At 42.4% G+C, this 16,286-nt stretch overlaps 1 long non-coding RNA gene and 1 pseudogene across 1 annotated transcript; one reads left to right on the top strand and one right to left on the bottom strand.

The window, feature by feature from the left end:
• Nucleotides 1–3,849: 3,849 nt before the first annotated feature.
• Nucleotides 3,850–12,994, top strand: LOC115114915 (probable U3 small nucleolar RNA-associated protein 11; annotated as a pseudogene).
• On the bottom strand, nucleotides 5,510–6,592 carry LOC135564666 (uncharacterized). The gene is made up of 3 exons (XR_010461192.1): nucleotides 6,269–6,592; nucleotides 5,876–5,987; nucleotides 5,510–5,781 (listed from the first exon to the last, which is right to left on the bottom strand). It is a non-coding gene; the product is annotated as an uncharacterized LOC135564666 (long non-coding RNA).
• Nucleotides 12,995–16,286: the final 3,292 nt, after the last annotated feature.

Raw genomic sequence — 16,286 nt, 5'->3', positions numbered from 1 at the left:
TGCACTGGGAAAATACTGTGGTCTTGGTTGGGGGACTAAAATGTTAAACTCCTAACCTGGTCCCAGATCTGTTTGGGTTGTTTGGCCACCAATGACCATAGGAGCCCGCAAGACAGCACAAACAGATCTGGAACCACACTAAGGAACTCCTTTCAATGACCTTTCTGACGGGGTCGGCCTGCTGTAAAAAAGGCCCTGCAATGGTCAGGGCCAGCAGAAACAGGACCAGAGTCCTGAACTCAGCCACTGTCCAGCATGCTTATGTCACTGCTGTTATGTTTACAGGGTCATATTAAAATCTCTGACCCTTGGCGAATGCTCTTATCCTCCCACTCTAGGATCGACTTGTTATGACTCACAATCTTCATTCTACTATTTACCTCTTACAATAAGTGCTGATTAGTCAGAATCTACGCAGACATTATTTAACCCGTAAATCCTGAAGTGCTGTCTGTGTTTTGGTAATTAGACTCATGTTAGTGGGCTAGTATATCACAGCGGCCCCGAGGCGGACCCCTAACAGTAGGGTCATTAGAGATGAAAATGAAAAACAAGTGGGTGACATAATGTGGAAACACTGAACCAATTCAGAGGTTTCTTCATCACCCACAGAATATTCTGCTCACTGGGCAAATCTTACACATATTAAACACATTTTCTGTGGTCATTTGGGACAGAGCACAGAGAGTACGACCCAGAAAAAAAATGGTTTGTGGAATAGTGTAATATCCCTCTTCCTTCTTGAGCTTTTTCCACAACATTCCCAACGCAAGAGTTTACGTGAGATTAGGGACCTGGGGCAACTATGGCTTTGCCTGGTCTCTCCTTGGATTACTGTATCAGGAAGTTGAGTGAGAGAGAGCGGTGTTCCCCAAGGAGGTGTTGTGACCCCCTTATCCTCTCCATGGAATGCTGTAGTCATGAAACCACGTCACTGAGGAGAAGAGCATGCTTTCGTTGCACGTGACAGTATATGGAATGTATGAAAAATAACTATTTTTGTGCTAGAGAGATGGGGAGTGTGTAATTTCCGACATGGTTCTGGTTCATGCACTTGGCCCCACATGTTTTGACATAAAGTACCAGTCAAAAGTTTGGACAAACCTACTCATTCAAGGGTTTTTCTTTATTTGTACTATTTTCTACATTGAAGAATAATAGTGAAGACACCAAAACGATCAAATAACACATATGGAATCATGTAGTAACCAAATAAGTGTTAAACAAATCAAAATATATTTTAAGTTTGAGATTCTTCAAGTAGTCACACTTTCTCTTGATGACAGCTTTGCACACTCTTGGCATTCTCTCAACCGGCTTCATGAGGTAGTCACCTGGAATGCATTTTAATTAACAGGTGTGCGTTAATTTGTGGAATTTCTTTTGAGCCAATCACTGGTGTTGTGACAAGGTAGGGGTAATATACAGAAGATAGCCCTATTTGGTAAAAGACCAAGTCCATATTACAGCAAGAACAGCTCAAATAAGCAAAGAAAAATGACAGTCCTTCATTACTTTAAGACATGAAAGTCAGTCAATCCGGAAAAGGACCACCACAGGAAAGGAAGACCCAGAGTTACCTCTGCTGCAGAAGATACATTCATTAGAGTTAACTGCACCTCAGATTGCAGCCCAAATAAATGCTTCACAGAGTTCAAGTAACAGACACATCTCAAAATCAACTGTTCAGAGGAGACTGCGTAAATCAGGCCTTAATGGTTGAATTTCTGCAAAGAAATCATTACTAAAATACAACTATCAAGAAGAGACTTGTTTGAGCCAAGAGACACGAGCAATCAACATTAGACCGGTGGAAATCTGTCCATTGGTCTGATGAGTCCAAATTTGAGATTTTTGGTTCCAACCGCTGTGTCTTTGTGAGACGCAGAGTAGGTGAACAGATGATCTCCGCATGTGTGGTTCCCACCGTGATGCATGGAGGAGGAGGTGTAATGGTGTTTTGCTGGTGACACTGTCAGTGATTTATTTAGAATTCAAGGCACACTTAACCAGCATGTGTAACGGTTTTCTTGTGGTGAAGGAGAGGCGGACCAAAACGCAGCGTGGTTTCTATTCATGGTACTTTAATAAAGCAACTACACATGAACAAACTAACAAAACAAGAAACATGAAAACCTAAACAGCCCTATCTGGTACAAACACAGAGACAGGAACAATCACCCACAAACACACAGTGAAACCCAGGCTGCCTAAGTATGATTCTCAATCAGAGACAACTAATGACACCTGCCTCTAATGGAGAACCATACTAGGCCGAAACATAGAAATACCCAAACATAGAAAAACAAACATAGACTGCCCACCCCAACTCACGCCCTGACCATACTAAATAATGACAAAACAAAGGAAATAAAGGTCAGAACGTGACAGCATGGCTACCACAGCATTCTGCAGCGATATGCCATCCCATCTGGTTTAGCTTAGTGGGACTATCATTTGTTTTTCAACAGGACAATGACCCAACACACCTCCAGGATATGTAAGGACTACTTGACCAAGAAGGAGAATGATGGTGCTGCATCAGATTACCTGGCCTCCACAATCACCCGACCTCAACCCAATTGAGATTGTTTGGGATGAGTTGGACCACAGAGTGAAGGAAAGGCAGCCAACAAGTGCTCAGCATATGTGGGATCTCCTTCAAGAGTGTTGGAAAAGCATTCCTCATGAAGCTGGTTGAGAGAATGCCAAGAGTGTGCAAAGATGTCAGTACTATTATTCCACAATGTAGGAATAGTAAAAATAAAGAAACACACTTGAATGAGTAGGTGTGGCCAAACTTTTGACTGGTACTGTATATTACCTATTTTCCCATGTTTCCCACATCATAAACAGAAACATGGCCAGGGGAACGTGAGAGTAAAAATGAGAGGAGACAGATCCACTCAGGTGTCCATCAACAAAGGCATTTGTCACTGATGTTTATCACTGAGGTTATTTGAAACCATTAACTTGGATATGAACCATAATAGGGGTCTGGTCCCCAGCAGGAAACATAAAGAACTCATGTTGGAAAAACACAAACATATTATATGTTAGTGTTAAACAACTTCTTTGGCAAAGGCAGGCCTTCATTACAGTGACCAAAGTCATTTGGAGCATCAAAACTGCGACCAAGACATATAAACTGACTAGTGCAGTGATCTGGGTTTGTTATGGATCTCTTCCTTGTTCCAAGCCTGGCATTGTGCAGCATGAGACAGAACAGACCAGACAGGACAATCCCAGTGTTGGATGCTTAAAAAGTCCATATAAAGCTAACGTGGTGATGTGTGCTTAGTGTCGCTGTAGCAGGATGTTGGCATCTGCCTTGGTCTGCTTGAAGAAAGATTGCCAAATTTTATATTTTAAAGCCACAGTAAAACATTTTATGTAAAACTTTCAACACAATAAAACTTTAAAGATTTACTGGGCTGAATGGCTTATTTGGTTGTCTTATCACTGATTTGTATTTGATTATCCTCACAACAACGGAGGTTAAAGCTACTTTTTAAATTCACCCTGAAAATGGACATTAATAACAATATACACGCATAATAGCATTATAATACTGTATATATTTTAAGCCCCTCAGTTTAGTGTGCATATTATGCTGAATTCTAGAATGTAGGCCTTAGGACCAAGGGGTCCGTTATATCTTCTCTGTTAGGACATTCAGCACCAGAAAGGTGACACTTACAGGAGCCTGACTCATCACCATACCCAAATACCTATCACATAGTACCTTCAACATCAGGGCAGGAGTGCCTGGGTAATTGTCCAAATGTGTGCAACATTGTCACCTGCTGTTTAATTGCGAATATTGCAACAACCACATCTGATAATGTCAACAAAAGTTTGATGGTGTGTATTTTGTTGATATGAATAATGACACTAACGGAAATTCTAAACATATATTAATATTTCGTCATCACTAATTTCACCCACCATAACATCAAGAGAGCTCACCATGATATCATCATGGTTTGATTTGTGCTACATATGGTAGCCGGCGGAGAGAAGAACTAGCGACTCTTCTTAAGTGAAAAGTGAGGTAGCGCTTCCTGTATACCCACGTGTTTTACTAAGGAACAATTTTGAGACATTTGCATCTTGGCTTTGTAGTTTATTTTTATTTTTTACTTTGAAAATTGTCAATATGTCATCGTTTAGAAAGTCTTTGAAGTCCCAACAAAAAAAATCACAAAGAAAGATACCAGGTAAAGATGAGAGTAAAAAAATAAAAGTAAAATTTAAGGATGAGATAGTTGTTACGTTAGCTTTCCAGGGGCCTGTTGCACAAAACTAGGATAAGGGATTAAGCCAGGATATCTTGGTGATCCTGGCTCAATTGATCCGTAATCCGGTTGCACTAAAGATGGATAGGGGGCAGGAGGATATGTTATGGTATAAATTACCATGGAGATTTATTCTGTGGAGCTAGCCTGCTCCAGACCAGGCTAAATTCCAGGATCTATTTAATCTCATCCCTAATGTCAGTCAGCAGTCACCACAAATGGAAACCAATAGTTATTTCACTGCTCACTATACATTGTTATCACATATAACTAGACCCACTGTTATTATTTAAACGTTTGTGATCATTAATTTCAATGATTTTGGATAAAAAATGATTTTTAGATGTTGCTATCATTAGATAATTTACAGTTTCCCATAGACTATAAGGCTATATATAAAATGATAGAATATTAGGGCCACAGAGGGGAAAAAACACAAGTCATAATATTGTAACCAGTTGTTTTAAAGGAGGACAGTTGTTAAAATGACAGATGTGGGGCATTTCGTGAAATTGTACTTCAGTATGGTTTCATAAACAAAGACATGCTGATGTGCCAGAATATTAAGTATCACATTGTCATAAGTATCAAAACTGTAAAAACAATATGTAGCTTTTCTGCAGAAAGAACCAGCCTCATAAATTTATGACTTTATCCTTTTTCTTCAGTGTGGCCCTAGTACTCTGTCATATAAACAAATACACATTCCATATGAATATAAAAACACAATGTAACATTATGTTCCTTTATTGAATAAGGACAAAACAAAGCAGGTAAACCATCAGCTCCTTTCGAAACTGAAGTCACAGTGACTCTACAAGATGGAAAGCACAGAATCCAAGCATATTATACAAAATGATACATACACATTCAAAGGTCTGTATATAACACACCCTGCATGTCTGCACACTAAAATAAATGCAGGACAAATCCATACACATCAACTGAACAGACAAATGAATGGATGCAGTAGCCTCCCTGCAGCCTTGTATTACACACAGTATACCGCACAAACATCATAAGAGGCCAAATTCGTCAAAAAACGAACCCAAAAAAAACCCAAATTCCTCTGCCACCGCAGGACATATTTAACCAAAATTGAAAGCACACATACTAACTAAAATAATTCAACACATATTGGTCCCTCAGCAGCCGACCACTGTCGTCATCAGGGAAGATTGCCGGATTGTCCCAGTCCATGGCTGGTGGCACTCTGGGGGCCCTCTCCTTCCTCAGGCAGGCCACATTGTGGAGGACAGCACAAGCCACAGTAATATCACATGCCCTAACAGGACTGACCCTTAATTTGTGAAGGCAGTGAAAGCGTGCCTTCAGGAGGCCAAAGGTCATTTCAACTCTGGCCCTGGTCCTGGCATGGGCATGGTTGTAGGCCTGCTGTGCTTCCTGGGGGTCTGTGAAAGGTGTCAGGAGAAAAGGCTGGCAGCCATACCCCTGTCTCCCAGCAACACACCAGAGAATTCACCTGTCAACACAAAATCTCATCATTACTACCTCATAAACACAGTGATATTCTTGACACAGCCATGATGGTTATAAATAGGGGTTGTGTGGCTTACCTTGTGATAGGCACTGATAGATTTCAGAGGCCCGAAAGATTCTGGAGTCATGGACTGAGCCAGGCCATTTTGCCACAACATTGCTGATCACACAGTCAGCATTGCAGACCATCTGAAATCATAAGATGAGGAATATTACACCAATCAATGCACATCACTGGCAATGCAGAGTGTTCGTCAATGGACAATATCAAAAAGTTATGTTCACCTGAACATTAATGCTGTGAAAGGATTTCCTATTCACAAAATCGGCCTCATGGGCACCTGAGGGGGCTTTTATCCTTATGTGTGTGCAGTCCACTGCACCAATGACATTGGGGAAACCTGTCACACAAAGTAATGAGTATCCTACTATGTGTTAACAGTTGTCCTGTAATTTGTAGATCCTCTTACCTGCAATCCTATAGAACTCCTCTTTGATGTCACAGAGTCTTCTGTGGCCAGGGAAGGAGATGAAGACATCTGCTAATGCTTTGATAGCCAGACACACACTCCTTATTGTGCGGCAAATTGTGGCCTTGTTCAGCTGTTCTGCATCCCCGTTCCTGTAGGTTCATGCTCTACAACATCCGCAGAGTACGACCCTGCCTCACACAGGAAGCGGCGCAGGTCCTAATCCAGGCACTTGTCATCTCCCGTCTGGATTACTGCAACTCGCTGTTGGCTGGGCTCCCTGCCTGTGCCATTAAACCCCTACAACTCATCCAGAACGCCGCAGCCCGTCTGGTGTTCAACCTTCCCAAGTTCTCTCACGTCACCCCGCTCCTCCGCTCTCTCCACTGGCTTCCAGTTGAAGCTCGCATCCGCTACAAGACCATGGTGCTTGCCTACGGAGCTGTGAGGGGAACGGCACCTCAGTACCTCCAGGCTCTGATCAGGCCCTACACCCAAACAAGGGCACTGCGTTCATCCACCTCTGGCCTGCTCGCCTCCCTACCACTGAGGAAGTACAGTTCCCGCTCAGCCCAGTCAAAACTGTTCGCTGCTCTGGCCCCCCAATGGTGGAACAAACTCCCTCACGACGCCAGGACAGCGGAGTCAATCACCACCTTCCGGAGACACCTGAAACCCCACCTCTTTAAGGAATACCTAGGATAGGATAAAGTAATCCTTCTCACCCCCACCCCCCCCCCCCCCTCCCTTAAAAGACCTAGATGCACTATTGTAAAGTGGCTGTTCCACTGGATGTCATAAGGTGAAAGCACCAATTTGTAAGTCGCTCTGGATAAGAGCGTCTGCTAAATGACTTAAATGTAAATGTAAATGTAAATGCATCCCCACTGAGTACAGGAAGGCTCCACTAGCAAAAAGCGCAAGGCCACACAAACCATTTGCTCCACACTCAGTGCATGGCTCCGTGCAGTGCGGTGCTTAATCCTGGGACCCAGTAGTCTGCATAGATACCTGATGCCATCTGCAGAAAACCTGTATCTTTCATATAGATGGTCATCAGGGAAGGCCAGTGGGTCCAACCGGTCCCTGAAGACCCTTTCTCGCCTGAAGGCTCTCCTCAGCACAAGTGCTTCTTCATCCACCACATCTCGCACAAATGGGCATGCCATTGTCAGAGCAGAAAGGAACACACAATTTTGGGCCTTCATATAGGCTAGTGGCCACACCTGGTGCTGGGGGGGTGGGCAAAAGAGGGCGATGCCTTATAACGATGACTTGGTTGTACTGATTGCTGGGAAAATAAAAAAACCTTAGAAAGATGCCACCGTCCTGTGTGCTCACAATAAGAGCTCATATGTCATGGCTCACTTGACTTTACGAGAATATACCTAATTTTTATTTTGAGCTGTGTCATCTTCTTGGAGCTGGGGGAGGAAAGACAAATAATGATTAATACATTTGTGTTACAGTTAGCATACAGTGTACATTGAAGGCATATCTCACCTCCCTCTCAAGTTTTTTTATTTCAAGGTCCAGTTTCCTAATTGTCCTCTTTTTTATTTCGGACTCCAGTGCAAGATTTTCCATCTTTTTCTTCTTGTACTGAATGTCTATGTCTGCCAGTTCTATTTGGCGCCGGAGGTGGTTGCCATACAACTTTCTGATAGCTTGTGAGCTCTGTGAACACAATACAATTAGCGCAGCTGGAATTTGGCAGGATGTGGTGTCCTTTTATTAATACGCACTATGTTGCCAGGCTGGTTTTCCCACTGTATAGCATCTGGGTCCTGTAAAAGAAATTAGATTTTTTGATTTTGATGAGGACTCCTCACCATTGTAGAGTAAATAGTACTTTCACAGTCTTAACATGATACCTCATGCCTTCTGGAATCCAGAGAGATGGTCTCCTCCTCATCATCGTCTCCATCATGTGCTGTTGCTGCTGCACTGGGGCCTTCACCCTATCACATTTAATCGGATTCATATTGAAGCTAGTAGACAAGACATGCCAGGCCTACAGTATGCCTTTGATGGAGTACTCACTGGATCAGCATCGTCTGGTGCTTGTGCTGGTGGCTCTAACAGGAACACAGTGCTGCCAGGCACTGCAAGGCAATAGGTAAACCAAAGTCAGACAGTCCAAATTGATTCAATATGAATGTGGTTGTATCCCATGTAGAGATGGAAGGACATACCTTGAATGAAGCGGGTGGCATCTTGGGAGGAACCTATGCTCGTCTCTTTCCCCCCAGGGATCCCCTCTAACATTTAGGGGATCCCTGGGGGGATCCCCAGGGCCTGCCTTTATTTAGCTCCAAGGCCATGTCCTCTGCTGGGGTAAGGTCAGCCTTTGGTGACCCACCACCCGTGCCTTGTCTGTGGGTATTCTTTTTCACTGCTAAAACAGTACAGACAATGTGTGAGCAGGCACCTTCTGGGTACAATATATGCTTGTGCTTTGTTAAATATTAGTCAGGGACCATACCATTCTGCAGAATGTTCTTGTATTTGATTTTGACCTGCTGCCATGTCCGTTTTGGCCCGTTCATGTTTAATCTACACACACACACACACACACACACACACACACACACACACACACACACATTTAATGGAGTCACACTGCAAAAAATTACTTGGTATTTTTGTCTTGTTTTCAGTAAAAATATCAAAAAATTTATCATAGCTTTATACAGTGTGATGGAGTTACTTTACACAATTTCACTCATATCTGCAGTGCATTTCAATTAAAAATTTAACCGTTTCATAATTACAGTACAACTGCATTTTTGGAGATGTGAATTAAATATTTGAATTGTAATTGTGATGTTTCAGCGGAGCGGTGAGTGTGTAATTGTGCACTACTTACGCATTCAGGCGGTCTGCAATACTTTGCCACGCTTTTTCTCTTTGCTTTATCACTGTGGCGGTGTTGCCTTTCTTCTTAATTATATCTTTTACCTCCTCGTATGCCTCCATGAGGATTTGTGCTTCCGACGGGGAAAAGTACGCGGCTCTAGTTGCCATGGTAAATCAGTTAATCTGTGATCTGTGGCGGGGTCTATTTGAGTGAGCCGTGAGCGCGCACCTATCCAGGATTGGTTTCACCTGGTTTAATGAATCCGTGTCTGCTCATCCTGGCTTGGTCTTTGTGCAACCAATTAAGCCTGGACGCACATGTTTTGGCTTCATTGAGCTCAGCTGAGTCATTTATCCCGGATGTCTTAATTCTACTTTTGTGCAACAGGCCCCTGGAAGCAATGTTATTGTTGTTTGTTCAGCTGGTGTGATTGGTGGTTGTTGACATGTAGCATTATGTTGCTAACGGCATTGTGCATTTGGTTCCTGTTGCCTACTGTAATAACTAACGTTAACTAATTTATCTGTTTCATTTTGTGCCACAGCCTGGTTTTCGAAAACATCTGGGACATCTTGAAAGAAGGATTACAAACTTCGTGCAGAGTAAATCAATCTAATTCATGGATATTCTATTAACACTTATTCACGGGTGGGTATAATTTGTGGAACGTTCCAACAGGAATCTGTTCCAAAAACTTAAAGTACAAGGTTGCTAACAAACAGCGCGTACAAAGTAGCACGATCGATTCGTCTAGCTAACTAGCTGCCGAATAGGCATCAACTCACCACGTAGTTTATTCTTAATGTTTGTCCATAGGCTACCAGAGTGAGGACAGACATTTTTCAGAATAAACGTGGTGAGTGAAAAATATGATGAAATACCCCGCTCCTTACCCGGTATCTTATTCGGCCGCTATACTACTTTATATGTGTTGCTTGTTGGCAACTTTGTTATTTACTAAGTTTTTGGAACAGATTCCTGATGGAACGTTCCCACAAATTATACCCACCCCTTATTCACCTTTTCTGAACTGTCACGTGTGCTACACAGCTAACTATGTGTGGTCCATGTACAGATTTGATTTGGTTGCTGATCTTATACCCTTTTGTTTGGACATTTTCAGTGACTACCACAAGAAACCGAACATCCTTGCTGCTTTGCGTTAAAAAAAAGCCTTGGACAAGAACCCTGATGAGTTCTATTTCAAGATGGTCAGCTCTCAGCTTAAGGTAAGTCATCATGTTGGTCTGGTCCCAGGTCTGTGCTGTCTTGTCAACTCCTCTGGTCATTGTCAAGCTAAACACAGTGGATTAAGGCCGCACAGGTCTGGGACCAGGTTATACAAGAGTAGCTAGGTTCCCAGATCTTGTTGTGCATCTTGTTGCCAACTCTATTGCTCATTGTCAAGCGTGATAATCAGTTGGCATGATGGCACAAACAGACTGACACTCGGGCTAATACAATAGCTAGCCTATATATGATCATTTCATGTTTTACCATGTCCGTATGTCAGCTTTGCTTTCATCCAAAACATGATATATTAATGGTTGTGCCATTTCTGCAGTCTGATAATAAAATCCCCTCTCATCTCTGGTCCTCTTGTGTTTTGAAAGGACGGAGTGCATGTGTCGAATAAGGCTAAAGGAACAGAGGAGGAGAATGCAGAGGAAGTTGATGAGGACGCAGGATATCAGATATGTGGAGATGAAGAGAGTGGCAGAGGGCAAGGTAAGCTCTCACTGTGGTGCCCTGTAAACTGGAATAAACGGTTCCTTATGTTCTTGAATGACCTCATTTCCTTTTAGCTGCATGAATAGATAAATGAATGGGCTGTGAATATGTACAGTGTGAAATTGTGAGGGGAATGTATGCCAGTCGGCACCTTTTAAGAGCCTGTGAAAAGCAATTGAACGACAATTTATCCTGTGGGGTGCAACGTGCAGACTGTTGCTTTCTTGTACTCACTCAGTTCAGTCACTGAAGTTGTCAATGGTGGTATACAGTGGTGAAAGTGCAGGCTTAAGTGTTTTGAATTGCCTTCAGAAAATTGAGAGGTTGAAATCGGAACTCCATCTCCTGGACGCTGACGGCAAACAGAAAAACGGGCGCGAACTGAAAAGGTAGAGGAATACAAACACCAATGTATACACACACTGCGCAGTGTTATTTTGTAGTATTGCATTGGATATGTCATACAGAAGGCCGTCCCACTTTTGTCATACATACAGACATTCTTCTTGTACACCAAGGAATTAGGGCCCATATTCATAAAGCGTCTAAGAATAGGAGAGACGATCTAGGATCAGGTCCCCCTGTCCTTGTAATATCATGTAATTCATTACAATGTAAAAAGCTAAACTGATCCTAGATCAGCACTCTCAATCTGAGACGCATTATGAATAGTTAAAGGAAAAATGTCTGATCCAGCGGCTGTATCTCTGCCTGCTTGAATGGCAAATAGCTCAGATACACATAAAAACATGAAATGACCCCGGGAATCGATAAAACATCGCTCAGAGATGCACAAATATGATAGAACGTTCAAAATGGGTGAATCTTTTAACTGAAGACTTTTTCTAAAGACCATCTGAAACTGACAGAGCCCTGATTTCTCCTGGTTTTGTGTTCCACTACAGTAGCATACTTTTACCTGGCCAGCCACCTGGATACAGCCTCTGAGCTGGTGGACAGAGTGTACAACTGGCCCACCCTCCATACGCCGGAGAGCAAGACCATCCAGGGTGCCGTGGAGCCTCTCAGTATAAAGGTCAGTCAGGACTGTCCCTGTATAGCCTGACAGCCACACTGTTCCTCAGCAATGGGTACATTTGTTTTTTAGCTCACCCAGGGCACCGGGGTGGGTAGAGTGCACATTTTAGACCATTCCTGTTTTTCATTTAAGGCCTTTGTTAGCATAAATTATGATGTTGTGTGGTTATTCAACTCTACAGTGTATTTCTCTGTTACATGTATTGATGTTTTTGTTTGTTTTCCTCTCTGCAGAAGTTGGCCAGACAGGAAGCACCAGTATAATATCTTGTCCCAGCGGATTGACCGGGAGAAGAAGATGTTTGTCATTGGTCAGAAGATCCAGACCCGCAAAGACCTACACGTGAGTAGGGGATGACTACAAGCCATAGAAGCTTAATGAGTCGTAATGCTTAAGACGTTGGGGAAGACATGGATTTCTCCATGATAATTGTATTGATGGGTTTTTTCTAGGCGTGTCACATGTTAGCAAAGCCAAAGGTACATTTCCCCCCTCTGGTGGACAAGTTGTGCTTAATTCTAGGCTTTTCAATTGGGTTCTGTTCTAATTCATCTGATTTCTATCCACTGTCCCAAAGGGTGCATCTACTTCTAGAAAGAACAGCCTGCTTGTTAACTATATAGGAGGTTTCTTTGATCCTCGTTGTGCTTGTGTGTGCCTCCCACAGAATACGATGACACACTAAACAGTAGAATGTTCAACAGTATTACCATCTCTATGGTGTCTCCTCTCTGTCCAGGATAAGAACGAGAAGGTGAAGGTGAGCAAAGAGACGGTCAATGCCTCTGCCGTCTACAAGTTTGAAGCTAAGAGGAAGCGATGAGAAAGGTAAACCTCTTTGAACAGGAAACGCATCATCAACCAGACAGTTCTGTGGCCTGTTATACAATCACCAGTCGGTCTCCATCGGTCAGTAATGTGAACTTTGGTTTTCCTATTGCAATTCATGGATATGGACTAGTGAAATGGTCAGGGAATACCCTCTCAATTGTTGTTGGAGGCATAGATTGATCTCTATGGTTGCAGCAATGCAGAGTTTTTGTACATATTTATCAAAGGATATAAGTTAGATGTTTGTATGAATAAATTGTTTTGAGACCAATTTCTAAGCCTCAATCTTGTATATGTCTATGCCAAATGTCTTTTTTATAGGTTCATATGAGCATTTATCAATCTCATGCTGTTCAGTTATACTACCAGTAGATGGCACTAGTGTACTTCATCGATGTACAGGTAACTGCCAAAATAATGGAAACACTTGCCTTCGTAAATATAAAGGATACGAAGTATATCGAAAGCTGGTGTTTACACACAGGTGTGGTTCCTGATTTTTATTAAGCAATTAACATCCCATCATTCTTAAGGTTGTGTATAGAAATACTTGGCAGGCCATTATTCTGGGCATTATTTTGGCTACCATGGCTATGCCGCCATAGGATGACAATGCCCCCGTGCACAAGTGGTCACTGAATGGTTTGAAGAACATGAACACTATGTAACCCATATGCCATGGCCGGCTGTCACCCGTTCACAACCCAATTGAACACTTATGGGAGATTCTCTAGCGGCACCTGAGACTGTGCTCTACACTACCATCACCAAAACACAAAATTATAGAAATTTTTGTTGAAGAATGGTGTCGCATCCCTCCAATAGAATTCCAGGCTCTTGTAGAATCTATGACGGGATGTACTGAAGCGGTTTGAGTTTATTTTATTTTTACAGGGACAGTGCACATTAATCAACGTTTCAGTAAAAGTGCCAGTTTTAGCCAGCCGGCTAATTTTCAACCGCAGTCCCTAGGCAGGTTATTAAAAACAATTACAATATAGACAATAGCAACATAGGACAAGCAAGACATAGCATACAGACAGAGCAAACAGGACAAGCAAGACGTAGCATACAGACAGAGCATCATAGAACAAAAAGCAGCAAGACAAAATTCATAAAAGCAGCAGTGTTTCCACGCCTCACAAGTTACAGACATGGAAAGCGGCAACACACAGCTAGAGACCATATTCACAAATCTGATTGACCTTTAGCCATGTCTTCAAGCATTTTGTGAAAGTGTGATATGTGGTGCAGTTATGTGTGTCTGATGGCAGTGTATTCCAGACATGGGAAGCTCTCACAGAGAAAACGGATTTACTAAAGGTGCTTTTCCTTAAGGGAACTATACATTCACCTCTCATGGCAGACCTTGTGGATCTGCTGTCATATGTTTGGGTTTTCTGTTTAACAAAAATACTGAGTGGAAGGGGAGCCAGGCCATTTAGGATCTTGAATACAAGACATGCATCGGTGTATTGCACAAGATTTTCCCAACTCAGGAGCTCATGCTTTCTGAGGATGTAACAGTGATGATGGCTATTGGGCTTCCTATCAAGCACTTTGAGAGCCTGTTTGTAGACAGACTGAATAGGTCTTAATGTTGTACAGCAAGCTTGGGCCCAACTAGTCAAGCAGTATGTTAAGTGGGGGAGTATCAGATTTGAAGTACAGTTTTGCTACCTCTAGTCAAACAATTTCGTATAAATCGGAAATTAGCTAGGTTGAATTTGGTTATTTGAATTACCTTTTTCACATGCTTTTTAAAAGAGAGGTTGGAATCAAGTATGATGCCAAGGTACTTAAAATCAGATACCACCTGGAGCTTCTCCCCTGACACATAGACATCTGGCTCAGTAGCATCTGTTGCCCTCTTTGTGAAGAACATGCAAGCAGTTTTTTTTTACATTGAGATGCAAACACGAGTCACTGAGCCACTTTGTAACCTGGACCATTACAGTAGTGAGTTCTTGTGCAGCTTGTTTGCTCTTTCCATTCACATATATCACTGTATCATCTGCATACATTTGAACTTCAGACCCGGTACATACAGAAGGCAGATCATTGATGTACAGGCTGAACAGGAGGGGCCCCAGTATTGGCCCTTGGGGCACGCCCACATCATAGCTAAGAGTGGGCGACAGCTCATTGCTCACTCTGACACACTGAGTTCTGCCTTCAAGGTATGATTTTATCCATCTCAAGGCATCAGGGGAAAAGTTGAACTTGGACAATTTTGTGGTGAGAATCTCATGGTTAACATAATCAAAAGCCTTCCTTAGGTCCAGAAACACAGCCCCAACAACGCCCCCTTTGTCTATCTTGGACTTCACATTTTCCAGAAGAAAGCAGTTGGCCATTTCTGTGGAGTGTTTCGCTCTGAAGCCAAACTGCATGGAGTGTAATGTGAAGGGGCTGTTGAGGTGGGCAAACAGTTGTTCTGCTACACACTTTTCAATAACCTTTGACACCACAGGTAGTATACTAACAGGCCTGTAGTTACTCACGTCAGCAGGGTCGCCCGATTTAAAGATGGACGTTATTATGGCCGACTTCCATACCCTTGGAAACACCCCGAGACCAATTGATGTGTTGGTGACCTTAGTAATGGGGCCAATGAGTGACTCTTTGTAGTTTTTAAGAAAGGTAGAGTCCAGCCCAAACACATCTTTGGCTTTAGAGTTCTTTAGTGAGCTAATCACCTTGTTCACATTTGACTCAGAAACCTCCCTTATGATGAAGACCGGTTGAGCATCATTTACTAGCACTGAGCCCAATAAACCAGTGGAGGGGTTCTGTGTCAGTACCCTGACAGTCAATAAAGTAGGAATTGAAGGCTATTGCTATTGCGACTGCATCCTGTGTTAGATTGTTATTCACCATGATTTCTAGTCTTTTTGCAGTTTTTAAACCTACGTCTGTCATGCTCTAATTTGGATTTTAGGGCTGTTTTTAGACTATAAATCTCATTCTTTCATCAATTTCCAGATTTCTCCATTTAGCCAAGGAAGAGTGCTCTTTTGGCCAGGTTTGGATTTGATTTTCTTTAGGAAACCATTTATTGTAGCCTGGATTGTGGATAGAAAAACCTGACTATCAGCTTCCACGTCTGTATAGGACGAGATGATTCCAGTTAATTCCCTTAATTGCGTTTTCAAAATAGCTTAATTCACTCTTAGGTATTCTTAGTTCATCCGGCTTATTAACAGTAGAGAAGTTAAACCTGCTCTTAGACAGCTTTCTGGCTATAAGTGTCAGATTATGATCAGATAGCCCAGTAACCATATTGAATGATTTAGTCACTCTCTCTGGTTTATTACTGAACACCAAATCAATCTGTGTTTTAGAGCAACAAGTCGTCCTGGTTGGCCCTTTTAACTAGCTGTGCAAGGTCAAAGGTATTAGTGATCCGTTTGAGGGTTTTCCTACAAAACTTGTCTTCATAATTAATGTTAAAATCTCCCATTAAGATGACCTCTTTCCCAAAGTCACATTCCCTAAGCATGTTATTAAACTGATCAAAAAACACACTTTTGGTGGAAGGTGGACTATACATTCCA

This window comes from Oncorhynchus nerka, linkage group LG3, assembly GCF_034236695.1.
Source record: "Oncorhynchus nerka isolate Pitt River linkage group LG3, Oner_Uvic_2.0, whole genome shotgun sequence".
In the NCBI taxonomy this organism is placed as follows: Eukaryota; Metazoa; Chordata; class Actinopteri; order Salmoniformes; family Salmonidae; genus Oncorhynchus; species Oncorhynchus nerka.
This window is presented reverse-complemented; position numbering and strand designations above follow the sequence as displayed.